Raw genomic sequence first — 19666 nt, forward strand, 5'->3', positions numbered from 1 at the left:
AAGGATATACATATCCCTAAATCAAGATCCATTCAATGAAATACATGCTCTGGATCAGGTCTTCCTTGATGAGTTTCCAGCTGATAGCTATGTAAGCATGATGAGAGCTTGTTAACTGGTTAAAACAGAGAACAGAGTTAGAATAATCTGTCTGCAGCTGTAAGCAAAGTCTTCTTTTGTTTCTGTACAGCTGCCTCTAAATAAGGAGATCATACTGCTGATCTCTGGATTCCTGAATAAATTCATTCCTTACTTTATCTTCAAGCCTGTCTGGTGGTAGGAGTGATTTAAGGATAACTGGCAAATCACCGTCATTCCATTCCTGAAGAGATGACGATTCAGTAAGTGGGGGCGTTGGACGATTCTTCTACAAAATACAAAGCCAGAGGTAGACAGATATTTCTCCTTGAGCCTCATAGGCCATTTTAAAAGTTGGTAATGAGGCTTCTCAGCTTAGAAGGGACGTTTTTTGGGGCAGAGTATCTCTGGAAAGTGTACGGAAAGCTTAGAAGGTGTCACAACATGGAGTTTACAGCAAGTTCGGGTTGGCCAAATCTGGTGAGCTTTGGGACAGGGGTGGATTTCTCCTATCCTGGTGGATAGCTCAGATAGTTGCTGCAGCTCCACATTCATGGGTCCAGCCTGTAGTGAGGCTGAGCATGTGTTCCCAATAGACCTATTCACACAAAATACACACATTGCCAGTCACGCAGACCGCCACAGAGACAAAGCAGTGCCTTTATCTGCCCACACAGCACTCCCACAGACATGAACAGCACAGATATCCTGAACATGTTGCCCCTCTCTGGGGGATCTGGATAGAAGTCCCCTACTGGTACATGCACACAAGATGTGGGTCACCCCAGGAGCTGTCCTCTGGTTGGCATCTAGCTCCTGGTCTCCTCCAGATGCTGGAACCCAGAGGTATGAGACCAGGGGTTTGTGGTCCACCCCTGGGTGCTGGTACCCTCTCACCTTGACAGTCTGGCCTGAAGCTTGCTAGCACTCATACAAAGCCACGCAGGGTACAGACTGGATCCTCACAGAAGCTAGTTAGAAACAAGATTTAATGAGAATGCAGGATAGGTGGTGGTGATGAAGCACAGGGCTCAGTCAGGCAAATATACTGATGAGCAACCTCTTCATGCTCTGCTGAGCCCTCTTGTTCCCTTTTCTCCTTTATTTCCTTGTGTTTGTTATTCCCCAGTTACCTCAATCTCTCAATTTGTCCACATTTGGTCCTTCCCCTCAGCATCCCTTAGTGAGACTGACACATTCTCACAGATCCCTGAAAACCTCCCATAGGAAATTTTATACAATCCTCAAATTCTCTGTCCCATGCATACCATATGAATCACAGAATGGCTCGGGTTGGAAGGGACCTTAAAGGTCATCCAGTTCCAAACTCCCTGCCATGGGCAGGAATGCCACCCACTAGATCAGGTTGCTCAGGGTCTCGTCCAACCTGGTCTTGAACACCGCCAGGGACAGGGCATCCACAACAAAAGTCCCTTACCTTGCCAGACAGTATCTCCCTTTTGCACACATGGCTGTCTGGCCCATTTGGGTACCCCATCATGGGGTGTTTCATGCTGGGAATGGTATAATCCTTCCCCTTTGATGGATGGGGAAAACTGCTGAGGTTGGCCTCTAGTCAAACAACCTAATGCAGAGAAACAATGTTTTCCAGGTGGCTGGTAAAAGACAAGGCCAAGCAGAGCTACCCACAGGGAGCCATTCTGTCTTGGCACACCTGGATGCATGGCGTCTGTCTAAACCACTTAAAAATACTTCTTTAGCACAGAGGGATATCTGGATTTCCATCTCTCTTTGCATGCCTATGAAAAGATTCCCACAAGTAATCTTGATCGCTTCCATCCTAGAGCATTCAACTCAGAATTTATGAAAGGGACGTGATTTTGGGAGGGTCAGATGATGATGAAATTCAGTCCCCTGAAAGCTTCATCTTCACACAGAACAAAGTTTGTCCACTTTCCTGAAAGCACAAGTGTCACAAGTGCTTGCATGAAAAGCAGCATGGCCAGCAGGTTGAGGGAGGTGATTCTCCCCCTCTGCTCTGCTCTCATGAGACCCCACATGGAGTGCTGCGTTCAGCTCTGGGGCCCCCAGCACAAGGAGAACATGGATGTATTAAAACGAGTCCAGAGGAGGGCCATAGGGATGATCAAGAGGATGGAGCAGCTCTCCTGTGAAAAGAGGCTGAGGGAGTTGGGGTTGTTCAGCATGGAGAAGGTTCTGGAGATACCTTACAGTGGCCTTCCAGTACCTTCAGGGGACCTACAGGAAAGCTGGGGAGAGACTTGTTGTCAGGGAGGGTAGTCATAGGACAAGCAGTAATGCCTTAAAGTAAAAAAGAGTAGATTTAGATGAAATATTTCAAAGAAATTCTTCACTGTGGGGGTGGTGAGGCCCTGGCACAGGTTGCCCAAAGAAGCTGTGGCTGCCCCATCCCTGGAGGTGCTCAAGGCCAGGCTGGATGGGGCTTTGGGCAGCCTGGTCTGGTGGGGGGTGTCCCTGCCCATGGCAGGGGGGTGGAGCTGGGTGGGCTTTAAGGGCCCTTCCAACCCAAACCTTTCTGTGATTCTGTGATTTATCCTCAGATACTCCAGGAACTGAAATAACCTTGGTTGCCAAAATTTAATTAAACAACCAGTTTGAAATGTCTGAAAGCAGTTTTGAGACTGTGTGGAAAATATGAGCAGAGACAATTGTGTTAGCTAGGAATAATGAGCCAGCTTGTGGTGTAAGACTAGAAAGGCCAATGTTCAGTGTGATTTTAGCTGACAAATCCCGAGGTTATGACATTAGGCTAGTCCAGTCATGGACTGCTGAAGGACTGAAACTCTAAATGTTTACTTTAAAAGGGGCATCCAAGCAAGTGATCCAGATCATTTGCTGTTCCCTAGTGTGATTGTGTGTGTTCCCCTAATATCCACTATTGATACTAGTCCAGCCAGTGCTTGATAGTGCTTGAGCAAAACCATTTGTGGGAGTGCAAGAGCTGGATTTCCTGTTGGCAACATCTAGATCATGGAGATGCTTAGAGACGGACCACAGCTAGAGAAGTTTTGGCCCTTCTCATTTGTACTCAGATGGCTTTTTCCTTTACTGACATCATGTTTATTGGCGTACTGCTCTGACTGAAGAGCTCTCCCATGAGAAAGAGGAAAGCTTTAAGTGAGCTTCACGATAGCTGCTAACTGATCTCCTCCGAAACTGCTGCAGGGTTTGTCAGTCCCCTGTACTCTCAGGTGGGTTTTATGCCTCATGGTTACCTCTAGGAGCACAGAAACCTCTGTCAGGGCTGTAGTAAGAGAGAAAGCTGTCTGTTCTGTCCTCCTGGCCACCTCAGTGCTGCTGCAGGGTCTGCCTGTTCCCAGCCTCTCCTGGGCAGGTGGGAGATACAGAAGATCTGATGTTCAGAGAGGCACTGCTGGGGGTGGCCATCAGTGGGAGAAAGCAGCACCTTTTTGCTTATTTATCCCTTATTGACATAGTTTAATTAAAAGACCATCATGTTAGCTGGTTTTATTGAGGCTCCGCCAAGAGATTGGAAGTTATGGCAGCTAATTAATAGAAAGGCCATTAAAAGGTTTTTTATCTTAAAAGTGGTAAGGTGTGATTTGTTGTTGTTGTTTTGTTTTCATGATTTCAGTTCCAAGGCCAGATCATAAAATAGAGCTGCTAAAGGTAATCATAGAAAAAATAAAAATCTTGGTTTTCCAACTGTTTTGAAGATGTTATTTTTAGGGCATGTGCTCCTGTTAAATGTATCTACGTACTCCTAAGCCAAAAGGATGTGAAAGGAAACAAATGTGACACTTATGAAACAGCAGCAGCCTGGCTGATAGGGCTTTCACACGAGGAGCCTGCTCTCTGGGGTCTCTCAAAAACCGAAAAGCAAATTAATTCAGCCAGGACACAAACCAGAACGTTGAGACTGACTTTGGACCAGGCCCCAGCTAAACAGCCGTGTGCCTCAGGTTAGCCAAAATTAGGCTCCACAAACCACTGTCTTCCCCCGAGCTTTCTCGTGAGCCACTGGGAGAGTGACAGGACCATGAGGTGCGTAGGCTGCTGACAGCTTGGTGTTCACCTGGTGATGGTGAGCAGCCAAACACCTTCTGCCCCCAGGGACGGTGCTTGGTCAGCATGGCTCTAGAGAGAGGAGATGTGAGCGGGGCTCAGTGCTCTCCTCCCACCCCGGTGACCTTTCCCTTCCCCAGCCCGCTGGGAGCAGGGCTTGCCAGCTGGGCCTGGAGCTGCATTTCTCTGCAGAAGCTCCTGCTGCTCCCTTTCAGCTATCTGTGGGGCCCAGCAGCCTGCAGGCAGTTCTCCTTGGAAAGCACAATGAGAAGAAGAATGTAATATTAAAAATAATCCAGGCATTAGATTAGGAGCTGCTGTGGAAAAAAAGCAAACCAGAACAAAACAAAACAAAAAACCAACAAACACAGTATCCTACTTCTCTCCGCCCAAGTTATTTTCCTGGATCTTTCCAGGGGGAAAAGTCTATTTAACTTTTCCCCCTTTCCAAGCTGCTTTAAAAAGCTCTAAGGCATGATTCAAACTCCTCCAAAATCTGTGGAAAGAGTTCAGCATCTCTGAATCAGGTCTTGAAGGCAGGGTGGTAAGAAGTGTCCTGCCTTATACTCAGGGTGAAAACAGAAATGTCCCAGAAGAGTTGTAAGTTAGTGCTATGTGAGTAGTTATCTCCCTTTCCCTTTTCCCTCAGCCTTCCAGTGCCATGGTGGTTGAGCCTTTTCATTTTGAAGGAGCCAACCAGCAGAGAGGAGAAAGGGTCAGGGTCCCTCCTAGCAATGCAGTTGTCATTACCAGTGGAGATGCGTGCCACAGGAGTGATCCTTCCTCTGGTCCTGGACTGCATAACCTCACCCAGAGCCCCATGGCAGTGACTCTGTGGCTGCATGACACTTTACCCCATAAGCCCCTAGATAATGGCCATAAAAACAACCCCGCATGCACACAGACAAAGCAGAAGAGGCTTGGATGATGAGAGCTGTTTTAAACCCACCGATTCCTTTGAAACACTGTGAGTGAGACCAGCTCTGCTCCCCACAGTGTGCTTTGCAAACAGCTGAGGTGAAGGCTAGAGACTCATCAGTGACAAAACGAGCTCTGCTTGGCACAGTTTGTGTCGGGCACAGCCCAGAACGAAGTTTACCAAAGCCTTTCACCAGGCCTTTTCACAAAGGCACTGAATCATGCAGCAAACACACACACTCCTGTTCTCACTCAGCACCATTTTACAGAGAAAATAAACATCACAGAGCTGTAAAGAAAACCCCACACCAAGCCAGTGCTCACTATATTAGCTTAATTTTTCTAAAAATGATGCCCCAGGCAAGTATCAAAATTTAAATTTCTGATACTCCTTGCATTTCCCCAAAGCTGTTTTTCATTAACTTTTTAACCAAGCTGTTACAGCTTCTTGAGAAATTTGGAGTCTCTGCGGCTTACTCCTCCTGACTGTGGGACTCGCTGAATATTGAAGAGCTACAGGGCCGAATGCTTTGCCCCTGGGCAAAATCAGCTGCAGTTGTATCATTTCTGACAGAAGTTCTGACAAAATGCCAGCTTCTGCTTAAACACCTGTAGTGCCCGTGCAATATTCATCAGTCTACCTAAGTGCTAGACAAAGCTGATGTGCTGGCAGGTATGTCTATAGGAAAGGTAGTAAGTACTTTGATAAATAAATTTGGGGTCCCTAACATATCTCCGGAATAAAAATGTTTTGTCAAGCCTGTGGATATACTCAGGCAAGTGAGGTGTTTGTGGAAACAGCATGTATCCCTTAAAAAATATGCTGTTTCTCCACAGAGCCAAGGCTCCGAAATCCTCTGCCCTAAGCAGAGTCCCTGGCTTTGTTTAGGATCACTGCTGTGTGCTCAAGGAAAGGCTGTTGGCTTGGGTTGTCTAAGGAGGGTTATTTTGTTCAATTTTTACTTCACTATTTAGCCTGTACTTGTTTTCATACTTTATACGGACCTTGCAGTGGAACTTAAAAATATGCACAGCTGGTTATTTCTTTTTGTTTTGCTTTTAATATGAAGTCACAGTTAGGGATCATGTGCCATATAGCACAGTAAACAAGTAGGTAAGGCTGTGGGGGTGTGAGCCTACTGTAGGCACCCTGTCCTACACTGCCTCTTGTTTGAACGTGGTAGCTCAGATTTATACTACTATTACAATCAGTACAGCTAATAATGATAATAAATACAGCAGCTATTTAAGGACAGATTCTATCAGCATCTTCCTTTTAGTGAAGTGAGGTCCTTGCAAAAACTGCTTCCTGCTGCAAAAGATTTTTCTGAACCACTTCTTCCATCATGCTCACTACAGACACTTTCCAGATACTCTAGCTCACCAGACACTCTTGGAAATGTCAGATATGTCTTTTGTCAAGGGCTTCTGTTTTTAACAATATATTAATATTTCAAGCAAGTTTCTGGCAAGTCTTCAGATTTTGCCAGTGGGTCCCAAAGTCTTTCAAAAAAAATGAGATTTATGGGCAGTGCTGGTGGGTGGAGGGCTGGACTTCAGTAGTGTAAAAAGCATACCTTGTGGTTTTAGTGACGCATGAAGTATAATCGCAGCTGGTAGTGGGTTGCATTCCAGCCCCTGTGACAAAGATAAAAGGCAAGGTGAAGATTTGCGACACTAATTATTTATGGGAGCCCGGTGTTCAGCTGTGCAGTGCTGCCATGGCTAGATTGCCTTTCAGAAAAGTACCGTAATGTTGGCTGCCCTGTAATATTAACTGCACTTACTTATTTTTGCATGGATGAATAGTGACAGGCCAAAAGTACTGCTTGTCGTGCAGGTCTGACCTGAGCTGTGTGCTCCTGGCGGCCGCTCCCCCTCCTCCACAGATAGGTCTTGATTTACCCCAGAGCCCCCATGGAGCAGGGATATGTCTGGCTGCCCATGTCAGAGCGTCTCAGCCATCCTGTGGGGACAAGTCCTGTCCTCCTCATCTTCCAGGCACCTTTTAATTTGCTATCAGGTGGCTTAGAGAACTGTTGCTTTGCCCAGTCTTAGCTGCCATTCTTATCTACAAACCACCTCCATCACTAGGCTGAAATAAAACCCTTCCTTCCTTCCTTCCTTCCTTCCTTCCTTCCTTCCTTCCTTCCTTCCTTCCTTCCTTCCTTCCTTCCTTCCTTCCTTCCTTCCTTCCTTCCTTCCTTCCTTCCTTCCTTCCTTCCTTCCTTCCTTCCTTCCTTCCTTCCTTCCTTCCTTCCTTCCTTCCTTCCTTCCTTCCTTCCTTCCTTCCTTCCTTCCTTCCTTCCTTCCTTCCTTCCTTCCTTCCTTCCTTCCTTCCTTCCTTCCTTCCTGAGCAAGGTGACTTTATAAGCCAGGTCCAGCAGCAGGGCTGCCACACGTGGGAAGCTACATGAAGGGCTGTGGGGAGCCCTTTGCAAGCTCCTCCCTGTGGAACGAGTGTAAAGCAGTGCAGACCTGAAGTATTTCAAATACAGATGCAGTCCCTGGCTTTAGCTCGAGGTTATTCCTGAGCTGTGATAAACAAACATGGATTTTTCACGTGGTGTAGATTTGGTTGCATAATGCAGTCCTTTTATTTCCTTTGATATAAAGTCAAATGTACAAATATACAAAATTGGAGTTACCAGCTGAGTGCATGTAGACACCACAGCCTAAATATCTGCATCTCAGTGAGCCACCTCAGGCGTCTGTGGAGTCCAGAGCACAGTCCAACTTACCCACAAGTATGAGGACATCCTCACTTGTTTAAAACTCACTTGTTTAAACATCCTCACTTGTTTAAACAGTGAACACTACTAAAATAAAACAAGACCAAAAAAAAAAAAAAAGTTAGCTGTTCAGAAAATGATTTGCTCCAAGACTACCTCCACTCCAAAATCTACCCCTGCCATTCTTCTAAGGTAGTGAAGATTGCCTTCAGAACTAAATTCAGGCAGGCAGGAGGGCAGGAGAGCCCATCTGTGATCCACAGATACCAGTTTCATTTGTTTCATCTTGTCACTCAGTGCTCTTCACACACAAAATAACCCCCTGCTCCCAAATGGTTGCAATTTATCATCACAGGTTTGCTTCTCTGTCCTTGTCCTTAAAACTTCTTGCAGTCCAGACGTGTTGAGCAGTAGACTCTTATTTGACCATCATAATCTTACTCAAATATCTAGCTGTACATCACCAAGGAGATTAGACAGCCCCCTGAAGTGAAGCTAATATGTGCACGCACTGGTCTGGCTGGACACGGTTGCAGAAGAAGGTTTTAAAGTGGAGCTGCTTAAAGAGTGCTAGTGGATGTCAGGTTATTTGCATGTCAGAAACACATCTGATGAAGACAACCAACCATAAACATCGAACATTTACAAGCCTTCTTTCATGCTCAAAGAAACCTGATGCTCAGCCATGTAGATGAATCATTTCTTTCCTCTCCATAGCAGAAAGTTCACTGAAATGGAAAGCAGCTCTTACAGATGAGTGCTTCAACTGTAGTTATTAACTATATTTTAATAGCTGGCAAAATGTATTCACTTTGCCTGTTATCATGTAAATAATTTTTACTAAATCCACTAAACCATCTTTGCAAGATTAGATTGGATTAGGCACGTTATAAAAATTACTTTTAATGAAAATGTTTAGGTCTTAAAGTGGATTTAAATATTATTTCCTATCACTTTAGGGTCTTTGTACAAAGGACAATAAGGTTCTTTATGTATAAATAGTTCAAAGCATCCAGCTTAAAATGCATTACTTGGGAATGTCCACGTTGCCTTTAATAGCCGACTCTTAATTTGAAGTACCAAGGTAGAACAGTAATCAAGCCCATTTTCTAATGCCTGGAAATTCACTTTCTTATATTAAAACATGTGATTTGTATTTTAAGTTAGCAGTCTCTTAAAATAAGGCGCTAAATTCAGAGGTTATAAAGCGCATAGTTTACCTGAGCTGCTGCGAGGAGACCTTGTATATCACACACTTGCCTGGGCTGAGCCTTTAAGGCAAAATTAATAGGGATTTAAGAGGAAAACACTGCTACAACCTCACCAGACCAAGGACACCCTCCTCATCCTCCTCCTGCAGCATGTCCCTGCTGTCCCTGCAGATGGCGGTGACCTTGTTCCCCAAGGAACCGCTCTCCCAGCTCTAGCCAGGCAACCTGGGGCTCCCCATGGTTTCCCTCAGCGCCTTTCCACTTTGGGGAGGGCTCAGCCCAATCTCTGTGGCAGGAGGAGACCCCACCACTGGGGAAGGTAGATCTTGAGGGCAGGTCTGGATGGAGAGCAGGTCTGTCGCCCTCCCCCCCAACCTCCATTGGTGCATTGCTCTTTTTCAGATCATCTCCCGTGAGCTGGATTTAAGCTTCATGTTGTGCAGCCACGTGCAATGGGGTTTTGCTAAACCAGCAATGTAGCTAGCAGATGGGCAGGCTGCACGGGGGATAGATACCTTACCATGAAGGCCATTGATCTCACGGGTCTGTCTTCTACAACCTCTGTCCAAGATTAAACCTGCCTCTTCCTCCACCAAGGTGGGCAAGAGGTGCCAGGAGCCAGCCTGGATGGGTGAGGAAAGTGGGAGGAAAATTCATGGTACCTGGGTCCATGCCCACCCCACTCTACCTCTGGGATCAGCTCCAAGCCTTGGATTTTGAGCCTGTGACCCCGCAACCTGAGGAAGACACCAAAACCTGTGGTCAGCTCTGAGAACTGTATGCACTCTTGGTGTATCTCATGTGGGAAGGACATTAGCAAATGCTTAAGTATTTTCCTGGACCAAAGATTGTAATCTTATGTTTAGTGATCTATTCCAAAGAACTCAGTTTGGTAATTTGGAAGCTGCTTCCTAGAACAACTCAAATGTTCACTCTAGCTGAGTTATCTGATGAGGGTTCTCAGATACAAGTCAGAGGAGGTCCAAATGATGGAAATGGAGGGAACTGCTGAGGTTTTGGCACAATCCTGCCTCCTAAGTCAGAGCAACACTGTCTTCTCTCCTCACCTGTAGTTCTGCATTGTATTTGTAAGAGATTTAACAACCCTTGGGCCTTTGCTGCTTTTTTTTTTTTTTCATCCTTTTGCTCAGGATTCTTGATACCCTTCAGTACATTTTACTCTGAAATAAATTAAACCACCTATATGCTTAGGTGACTTTAAAATGCGTTTTTACATTAGTTGGATGGTCAGTTAATACTGTACAAGACTTCTGAAAAAGAGGACTATGCTTTTAACCAGCTGTTAGCCCTGGAATAGCTGGCTGGCTCGCCAGAGCTGTGGGCCAGCAGCACGGCACTGATGATCGTGCTGTTCTTCCTGCTAGGCAGCAGGATTTTCACCCACATGCTTGCAGAAAGACCCATGTCCCCTGCTTGTTTATTTGCTAGTGAAACATTAGTTTGCTTAGGGAATTTCAGCTATGAGGCAGCCCATGTTTTGAGAATTTTGTGGGCTTTCTTGTTTTGTCTTTCCATATTCTCGTTTTTTTTTTTTTTTTCCTTCATCTCAAAGAAGAAATTCATTGAGAAAACTGGAATACCTGGAGGGGGGGTAAGGGTAGGGTGGGGGGTGGGGAGGATGGAGTAGTTTTGGGGTTGTTTTTCAGTCCCTTTTGATCTGGAAATATGGTGTCCATAAAAAAAGCATCTGGCCTGTATCATTTGGAGTGCCCTCCTTACTGGCTGTTGCTAACAGGCTTTGTTACCTTGCCCTGCACTACGCTGTGGGAACGACTGGGGTAGGTCCAGATGGGAATTTTGGTATCAGTCCAAAAAAAGTGATCCAAAAAAAACCACCAAAGCCCCTGCTCAGGGGCTACCTTGCATACATCTCCTCGATCTACACATTTGCCATGCCCTGTGGAGCTGTGCTCCTGCCTGCAGAAGCCCCCTGTTTCCCAGGGTTCAGCTCTGGGTGTTAGAGTCAGCCACCTACTGTTGATGGCAGAGTCCCTGCCCTTGCAAATCTTCATCCTTTATGACACGTCCCCCTCTGCTCATGGTTTGTCCCTGCTGGAGAAGATCATTTTGGCTGTGCCTTATATCTTCTACTCGGGGATGGCATGAGAGAGAAAACCTAAGCAGCGTGAGATGAGCACGGGTCACAATGGTCATGAATGCAAGGGGTAAGTGCCTGCTTCAGAAATAGGAGCTGGGTATGTCAAGTAGCCTATAAATAAACAACTTTGGGGCCCAGGCTTTCAGAAACATGTATATGTCAGAGAAATGCCTGTTACAGCTCTTCAGCACTTTAAAACTGAAATTATAGCTACGAGCATGTGACTGGGAGCAAGAGTGTGAGGGGACCCGAGACGTATAGCAGGTCACACACAGCAGTTGTAAATTACGATAGAGCAATTTCACCTCCACAGGACAAATGGAAAGGTTTGCAGCAGGCAACCTGTGGCCCTGAACTAACCTGTCAGGCTACATCTGTCTTATTTGGGGCCAATAGATACTGACTCTTAAGGTGGCAGCTGTAACCTAGTCTGTCTACAGGAATCTCTCACACTCTCTAGCTGTCCCATTTGCCCTGTGTCCTTGCATCCAGAAATGCATCCCTGAGCGCTCCCAGTGACAATGTGCCTGTGACATCAATCTCTTTCTATGGCTAACAAGTAAAGAAAAAAAGATGAGTTAAACCGCCATTAAAAAAAAAAAAGAAAATGAAATGAAGGTGTGTTTGTGGCTGTTGTTAGCTCAGTCTATCTCACATGGAGATAAGAAGTGGTACAAGGCAGATGGAAGGTTAGATGGGCTACTGATGCTTTGTTTCTCCAGGGATGGGCTCTGGATGACAGTGTAATCTAAACCAGTCTCCCCTGCCATTGCTACTGCAACACAGAGCACAGCTGGGCTGGTACAGCTCCGTGTCAGTCTGCAGTGGGAAAACCGAACCATCCTGAAACAAAATACTTTTAGAAAAGAAAAAGAATAAAACTTAACCTTTTCCTCCGATTGGTTCAGTGTGTGGCCCCCACAAGCAATTGCAGCAGCACAGGAGAAGTGGGAACGTGATATTGGAAATCATTCCTGCAGGTGGGGAGGTAGGCAGAGGATCCTTCAGCTGAAGTGGCCACTGAAAGATTGTGGTCTCACAAAAAGGTGCTTGCACCATGGAAAGCTGCCATGGCCAAAAGTTTTCAGGTTAAGCCTCTGTGTTTGCAACCATCCACACCCAAGAGATCAGAGGAAATAAAAACAGTATTGAAACTTAACAGAGGTGGGCAGAGAATTCTGTGCGTGACTCGTATCTGTGGGTTTTTCCCCAAAAAGTGTTTCTTGTCTAGCGCCTATCTCTAGCACCACACAGAGCCCACGACTTACACCTCAGATCAGCATTATCTGGTGTGGGAAGGTGTCCAAATAACTAAAATAAGCAGGAGAACTCAACAGAAGCCTCCTGCACATTTGGGCTGTAACATGATCTTTATTTCACCTTTTTTTCTCTCAATAAGAGGGCATGCAAGCTCCCTGAAAGACTCAAATAACAAGTATAATTCAGTCTCATGATTAAAGGGAACAAAGTATTGGGAATAATGTGTGAATTATTGGTGGTACTATTTTCAGTGCAGCCTGGCAGAGTCCTCGTTTGACTAAACAAGTCAGTCAGTCTGTATATCGGCGTTCAGATGGAGATTGATTTGTTCTGGAGAGAGTCGAGAGGTGTGCATGGAAGGAGGAGGTCACACACCTAGGAGAAGAATGCAAGAGTTTCTCCTATAAAGTCTTTCCCTTGCGATTTTAACCGAGGCACAAAATGAGACATTTTTTAAATGCATGCAAACCACAGGATTACTACAGAGGGATTGTTATCCCCAGTTTAAATGCAGAGCAGGCTGGCATTTAACTGCAGTGGGACTGTGAGTGTTTGTTTTTGTATAGCACCTAGCAAAACTGAGACATTGACCTGGCTGGCCCTGTAGTGCTACAGTAATTAAAAACATTCGTCTAAAAATAAATGTGACTCTTGCTTTTAAAAAGAATCCAGTTAGCACAGGTTGTGTCAGCATAGTCTCTTGTACAGGGGAAAAGTTCCTGGAATAAAGACTTTTTATGTTGAAAAGTAATTGTGAGACTTGTTAATGAAGATGAACCCTCTCTTAAAATATTTCCCTGTTAGTCAGTTAGAGGATGTTAATGCTCCTTATTTACACCTTCAATATCTCATGTTTTCATACATCAGCAAGTGTAGAGGGCTACTATTAAATGATGAAAGTGCTTCATGCAGACCACAGTCTGCCTTTCAGGACCTCTAATATTAGGAAATCATTATCCGCTTTCCCTTTCTGACCAGTTCAGTCTGGGGAAGAATACGATCTCAGGAGCTCTCTATTCTGTTGGTTACCATTATGGTCTCTGAGCATCTGAACATTATTCTTGTGGTTGGGTCTTTCAAAGCCTTACAGACAAGCAGAAGTCCAGATCTCTGGCTGCAAAATATGAAAAGAAAAAAAAATACTAAAGGTGAGTTCAGAACACTTAAAATCCTTCCAAAATAGCCACGATTTGGTGCAAAATAATAGGCAAGTGATTCCTCTTCACTGAGTTCATCCTGGAGTGCTGTGCTATTCCCCCATATCTTAAGGCAGCTCCCCTAGCAGGAGAGCTGGGGACTTTGGCCCCTGAAATCCTTTTCTGACCACTGCTGCTAACCTCAGGGCTGTGACTGCAGAGCCAAGCTGTGCTGTCCCCCCTCAGGAGCTGAGTTTCTGAGAACACTCCTGCTGCTTATCAGCCCCTCTTCAGAGGTGATGAATTGCTGCAGATAGTCCTCTTCAAGTGAGCCAACCACACCATGAGGAGCAGTGTAAGGCTTCGAGGGTGATTAAGGCACTTGGTGGTTATCCACTGGCATGTGTCTGTCATTAGCTATTAATTAAGCTAATGAAGAGGTAAACATTGGCTTTAGGAGCCACCCTGAGACATGACAAGTTTGTTCTTGCTATATATCCATATGCTAGCATATGCAGAAAATGAGTTAGGTAACTCTTAATTTCTTGGACTATATGTGTCAAACTGTATTTTCTCCTAATTTTAGAAAATGTCATCTTGCTTCTGGCATGGCTGTAATTTTATGCCATGTCTAACTTTTAGCAACCTGCTTTCTGTCAGCCCACACCAACGATGGCAACTAATGTTCTCTGTAAGCCTCATCTGGGCTTACAGATCCCAGGTCTGCTCTGAAAAGGATTTCCAGGAAAACCCTTGGTAGGATGATACCGTGCATTATTTGAGTTCGTGCTGGTCAGTATCCCTGGCTCCGAACCAAATGCATATTTTCGGCTGGCATGGGGCTTCCCCCAGAGTCGCAGCTCCTCGGCCCTCCCGCAGCATGCAGGATGGCTCCCAGCTGTCCCCAGGCTGCAGGGATCCACAGGGGCACACGCAGGCATCCACATCATCACCTTTCAGCCCATCTGCCTGCACCACTCTCTTCTGGCACCACTGACCATTACTCTCCTGCCAACGAGTTCAGCATGTCTTTTGGGGCCTTGCTGCTCTTCTTCAACTCATACCAGTGTCAAAGGCAGGCAAGGAGAAAAAGGATCCTGGCCCCAGAAGCAGGAACACCTCCTGCTGTCTGAACATCTTCAGTCTCTGCAGAAATTAGTTGAGATTAGCATGTGGTTTTGATAGATGCATTCCTGGAATATACAAATCTACAAAACTCACAGAAAACATTATATGGAAAGGAAATCACTGTTGGTTCAAACTGACAGTGTGTATTCAAAGAAGAGCTGCACTTCTCAGGAGCCAACAGAGAACAATGCAATTTCCTTAAACCTTACCTAAACTGGAAGAGGATGCAGTAAGGTCTACCTTTAACCAAATATCATCACAAAACATATCCTAACGATGCCTCAAAAGAAACCTGATGTTTTGTTTAAATTCCGTCTGTGCATTTCTTGTTCTCTATTCTTATTTTCTTTCCACATTAATTCCTCAGTGTTCCTGGAAGTCTGAAAAGAAGAAAATATTAAAAGATAATTTTATTCTTTAGACACATTATTCTTCTCTGTTCCTTTGCAATCCCCTATGTCTTATCTGTGTCTAAAAGTCTGTTGTATAATATGTTTAGCCCTAATAATTTTTAAGTTAAGAAAATATTTACCATTGACCTAATGGACATCTTCATCATGGTAGAAGTATCTTCATCTTGGCATAGTATTATGGTAGATTCAAGGAATCATATTTTATAGGATAATAGGTTTTGAACCCTTGGTGCTCTGAAGATCCTTGAGTTCAGTATATGAAACGTGGAACTAGAGCTTTCATCTTAGAAGTATTTAACACTAAAAATGTTTAGAGTTGAGTTTTCACAGACTGTGCCGTCTCACTCCAAAATAAAGTGTCCACTTTTCATTAAAGAGGTCTTTTCTGTCTTTGGCCACCATGAAAGAAATTCAAGCTGTTGCCTGAACTGGCATTATGTCTTTGTGTTTTGCCTTAACATTGATGTTAAAGCCTCCATTTCTTCCCTGACACTTTATTAATAGCACTCTAGAAAGCAATACAGTGGCAAGGATTTTGAAAATCAAGAGGACCTTTTACTATTTTTCTTGGTAAATAAATGAGGTTTTCATTTAAAGTGTTTCTGTCTGTCTCAAAGTACAGTGTATAGACACCACTTGCCTCCCCAGCTTTGCTCAGCCTCTCCCTCCTAAACATTTCCTTTTTAGAGTGCCTCACATTGTGCCAGGCACTTTGTTTGCCACCAGCCCCAGCAGATGGAAATGTGCGTGCCTCGAACAAACGTGACCTTGTTAGGCTGCTTGTCCTTCACGTGCGAGCGAGAGAGATGCAAAATGTTACACCCACCGCCTTCCCGAGGGTGAAGGGACTCAAGCAGAGCGTGTCTGCCCTGCTGCGAGGTGTCTCTTGGTATCACTGCCTCGATACGATCAACACTGCAGCGACTGCTTTGCAGCATTGCCACGATGCTACAAAGTGTATGCTCGCCCCCGCCAACGTGTGCTCTCTCCTCACCTCCTGGAAATCCCACCCAGGGGCTAAATGTGGTGTGTTGGGGAGGCAGCCGTGGCTGTGGGCAGTGTGTGGGCAGCTTCCTTCTGGCAGTTGTTAAAGGGGAACCTGAGAGATATGCACAAAAATAGGAAGAAAATGGGCGAATGGAAAAGTAGGGTAAATAGAGTGTTGTAAAGAGTTTTGGTCCATGACAGATGTTAAAAAAAAAAAAAGTTCTAAAAAATGGCTGTAATCTCTTTTGCCCACGCCATGTTTTGCTATAGAATAAGTGGAATTTGTCTCGCTTTATACATTACACAAGAAAGTTCTAAGTCTAAAGTCTGTTGGCAAGGGGTCTCTGAGATACACATATGGGGGCTCTGAGACACCCACATGGGGCAGGCAGAGAGGACAACCAGCTTGCCCAGAGAAGCTGTGGCTGCCCCATCCCTGGAGGTGTTCAAGGCCAGGTTGGATGGCCACACTCAGCTCATTGCCTTAATAAGAATAAAAACTGTTCCTCTTATAACTCCGTGAACTTCAGGCAGCCAAGCCCAACCCCTGCTGTGAGATGTGCTAAGAGGCTAAAGGCAAGGGCCAAGGGAGGGCACTGTTCCCAGCATGAATCACAGCTGCGGGCAACACTTTGGTGCCCTGAAAGTTCCCTTCCCATTTAAAGCATCTCCTTAGAGGAGGAGTGTTGCCAAGCGTGGGGGAGTCCGAGAGAAGGGCTGCAGAAACCAAGCCTGGGCACTGCTGGCCGTGAGAGGTGGAAGGGGTGCAGCTCCCCGCCGGCCATCCTAAACCTTTTGTCCACACCTCCAAACCTCTATACAACTTCCAGACACAATTCGTCTTCTGCTGGCATTTCCTTCTGAATTCTCTGTATAAGGGAAGGAAGAAAATATAATTAGGATATAGTAAGATACCATTAGGGATAAATGGGAATTTTTGTCTCCGTGGCACTACCGTCCTTTTAAATTAAATAAATCTAGGCCATTTCAGCACTGATTAAGATTACTGAAGCTTGACAGTGGGCATCACAGTAATTAGTCTTTAACCCTCTCCCCTTTGTCACTGGAGGAATTCCACAGATTCAGGGGGATACGGATCGGGCTATCAAAAACTTCATATGTGCTTTCCAGACCGGGCCGTGTGGGTGACTGATGGCAGCTCTTAACAAGTATTAGCTCACTGAGCAGTTGTAAGCAGTAGACAAGCACGATTCGAAAGACAGACAGCCTGAAATCTGTAACAAGTTAGCACTCAGAACAACTTAAAAGCAAGCCCTGATACCTTTATATCTCTCCTTTGTTCAGGGTGGTGATGGGGTTGCCAGTGAAAGCGTGTCCTCTCCTTTTAGGGTGTAAGTCCCTGCTGTTGGCAAATTGTTTTCGTGTTTGGTAAACTGGCCAGCTTGTGACCTATTAGCTGCTGACAAGTGAAGAGGGTGCTCTTCTATCCTTGGGACAGCAATCAAAAAATAATAGGCCAGATCCTCAAGTCTGATCTGGCACTTCTGTGGTGTGCAGGCGGCAAAAAGGAGCTGGCAATCATCTGGCTGTAAATGGCCAGCCAAAAATGCCTCTCCCGGTCACCCCACCTCACAGGGAGGGCAAAGAAATATGAAGCAGGTGGAGATCTGTCCTATATGGAGCTCAGCTTAACCCCAATCACTGTGTGGTCAGGGTATTTCCCAGTGCAAATGGGATGTCTTAACCCATAGGCATGATATAGACTGCTAAGAAAATTCATCTGGCCTGGTCCTGGTAGCCTTCATTTTGTGGATCAGCCTAGGGCATGCTGCAGATCAATCAGGTTACTCCGAGGCCTGCTACCAGCTTTCTGCCAGCAGTGCTTCTTGGGGTAATTAATAGGCAGTGCTGGGTCTGAGGAGGGGAGGAGAGAGGTTATCAGTAACTTCTAAGCTGAATTTCTGCAGGAATGGAGAACAAAGAAGAAAGATGTTTGGAGCTCCTTGTCTCTTTCCCCGTTGATCTTGACCCAAACTGGTCCTTTTTTTTTCCTTCGTGCTTGGAATTACCTCTCTTTCCTTCACCCTCCTAACTGCCCTTCGCATAGGTGAGGGCTGAGAGGCAGCCCGGTAGCAGGAGGTTTTTCCAGGCCTCGCTGGAGCTCCAGAGAAGAAAGAAATATCTTTCCTGGCAAGAAAACGTTGGCAGCATTAGTTACTGCCAATGCCAAGTGTTAAGAAAAAGACAAACAATGAGACAGATTTCAACAAACTAGAGATTAAAAACGTGTCTCTGGATTGTGTTAATGGCCTCCTGATACTTTGGCTTGTGGTGTAAGGAAGGGTTGGATAGGTTGTGTGGAAAGAGAAGGATGTTACCTTAACAACTTTCTTTATCTATCACAAAACTTCAAGGTGTCATTTTGAAAAATGAAAGCTGATATTCTTCTTCAGTCCTGTGTCTTCAGGACTGGAGTAAAAGATCAAATTTTACTTAACCATTGGACAAAATGGTAAATGGGCAACACCATGCAACTTGTTCTGGCCTTCTTCTCTTAAAGACATCCGAGTTTCTGATGAAGACATCATACAGTTGTCCTCTACCACAGCTAAGAACTGGGAGAAGTAAGCACTCTTGCAGTGGTACATTTTATTCACTTTTGTCATTTTGTGGCTGTGTAGTGCCTTATTTCCTTTGCCCAAATACTGGAAATCACAAGCCATCCCCATAGGACTATTATGCTCTAATTCCTGATTAGATTTTGCCCCAGATTTTCCTTCAAAAGCATTCTCTGGTGAAAAAGAAAAAAATATTTATATTTTTAACTTGAACTTTTTTTTTTTCTTTTCCCCAGTGAAACGTTTGCTTCCTAAAATTGATATTTGGTTTGTTGGGAAAACAACTGAAATGAATTGAAACTTTGACTGTAGGACCTTGTGAGAGCTCTGGTTCAGCGAGCCTAGGGGCTGTTCTTCTCTCTAAGGTTGGTTCCTCACCTGCAGCGCTGTATCCCAGGGAGCCCATCTCCTCAGCATGAAAACATGAAAATAGCACAGCCTGTTATGGGATCCTGGTGTGTGGAAAGGATGGGGAGGTAAGACAGAGGGTAAACAGCTCTCAGCAGGCACTTCAGAGGCATTTCTAAAACACATTTGTTCTTTTTTTTTTTTTTTTGAATTATTTTTAGCATGACCTAGAGGTTTCTACTCTCTCTCTCTATCTTTCTATCAAGAAAATTAAAATTTCCTTGCAAAACAAGGGAAGCACAAGAAGCACAGTTTTTTTTCTCAGCTGGTACAAACTATTTTTGCACCTGTGCCATTTGGCTCTCTCTGCAGATATTATTTATCTGTATTGCCATAGTGCCTAGGAACCCTGACAGAGACCAGAAACTCATAGAAACCAGAACAACATTTCTTTTCTGTAGCTGAGGTAACAGATTTTAAACTGACAAATAGCAAATCCTTACATTTGTTTGACAAATGCCTTAGTACCTTTCAGATCAGGATGAGAATTTAAAATACAGATGAATTTAAACAAGGATGTGTTGAAGTTTCTTATCTATCAGATAATAAATCTGCAAAGATGCCAATATATATGCAACATATACACCAGATACAGTAAGAAGCAGAGAGTTTTTAGCAATTAAAAACAAGAACAAGGTCCTACTGCTTTGTACAAATATGAAATGGGA

The 19666-nt window shown here is 44.8% G+C and overlaps 2 long non-coding RNA genes across 2 annotated transcripts in view; both read right to left on the reverse strand.

The window, feature by feature from the left end:
• LOC308199031 overlaps nucleotides 1-19666 on the reverse strand; it is a 177442-nt gene that overhangs the window by 54293 nt on the left and 103483 nt on the right. The gene's annotated exons all lie outside the window — the stretch shown is intronic.
• On the reverse strand, nucleotides 12519-14657 carry LOC308187852. Its single transcript, XR_013944956.1, has 3 exons — nucleotides 13685-14657; nucleotides 13377-13461; nucleotides 12519-12722 (listed from the first exon to the last, which is right to left on the reverse strand). It is a non-coding gene; the product is annotated as an uncharacterized lncRNA (long non-coding RNA).

Source organism: Anser brachyrhynchus (assembly GCF_964034855.1).
Source record: "Anser brachyrhynchus genome assembly, chromosome: 1".
NCBI classification, from domain to species: Eukaryota; Metazoa; Chordata; class Aves; order Anseriformes; family Anatidae; genus Anser; species Anser brachyrhynchus.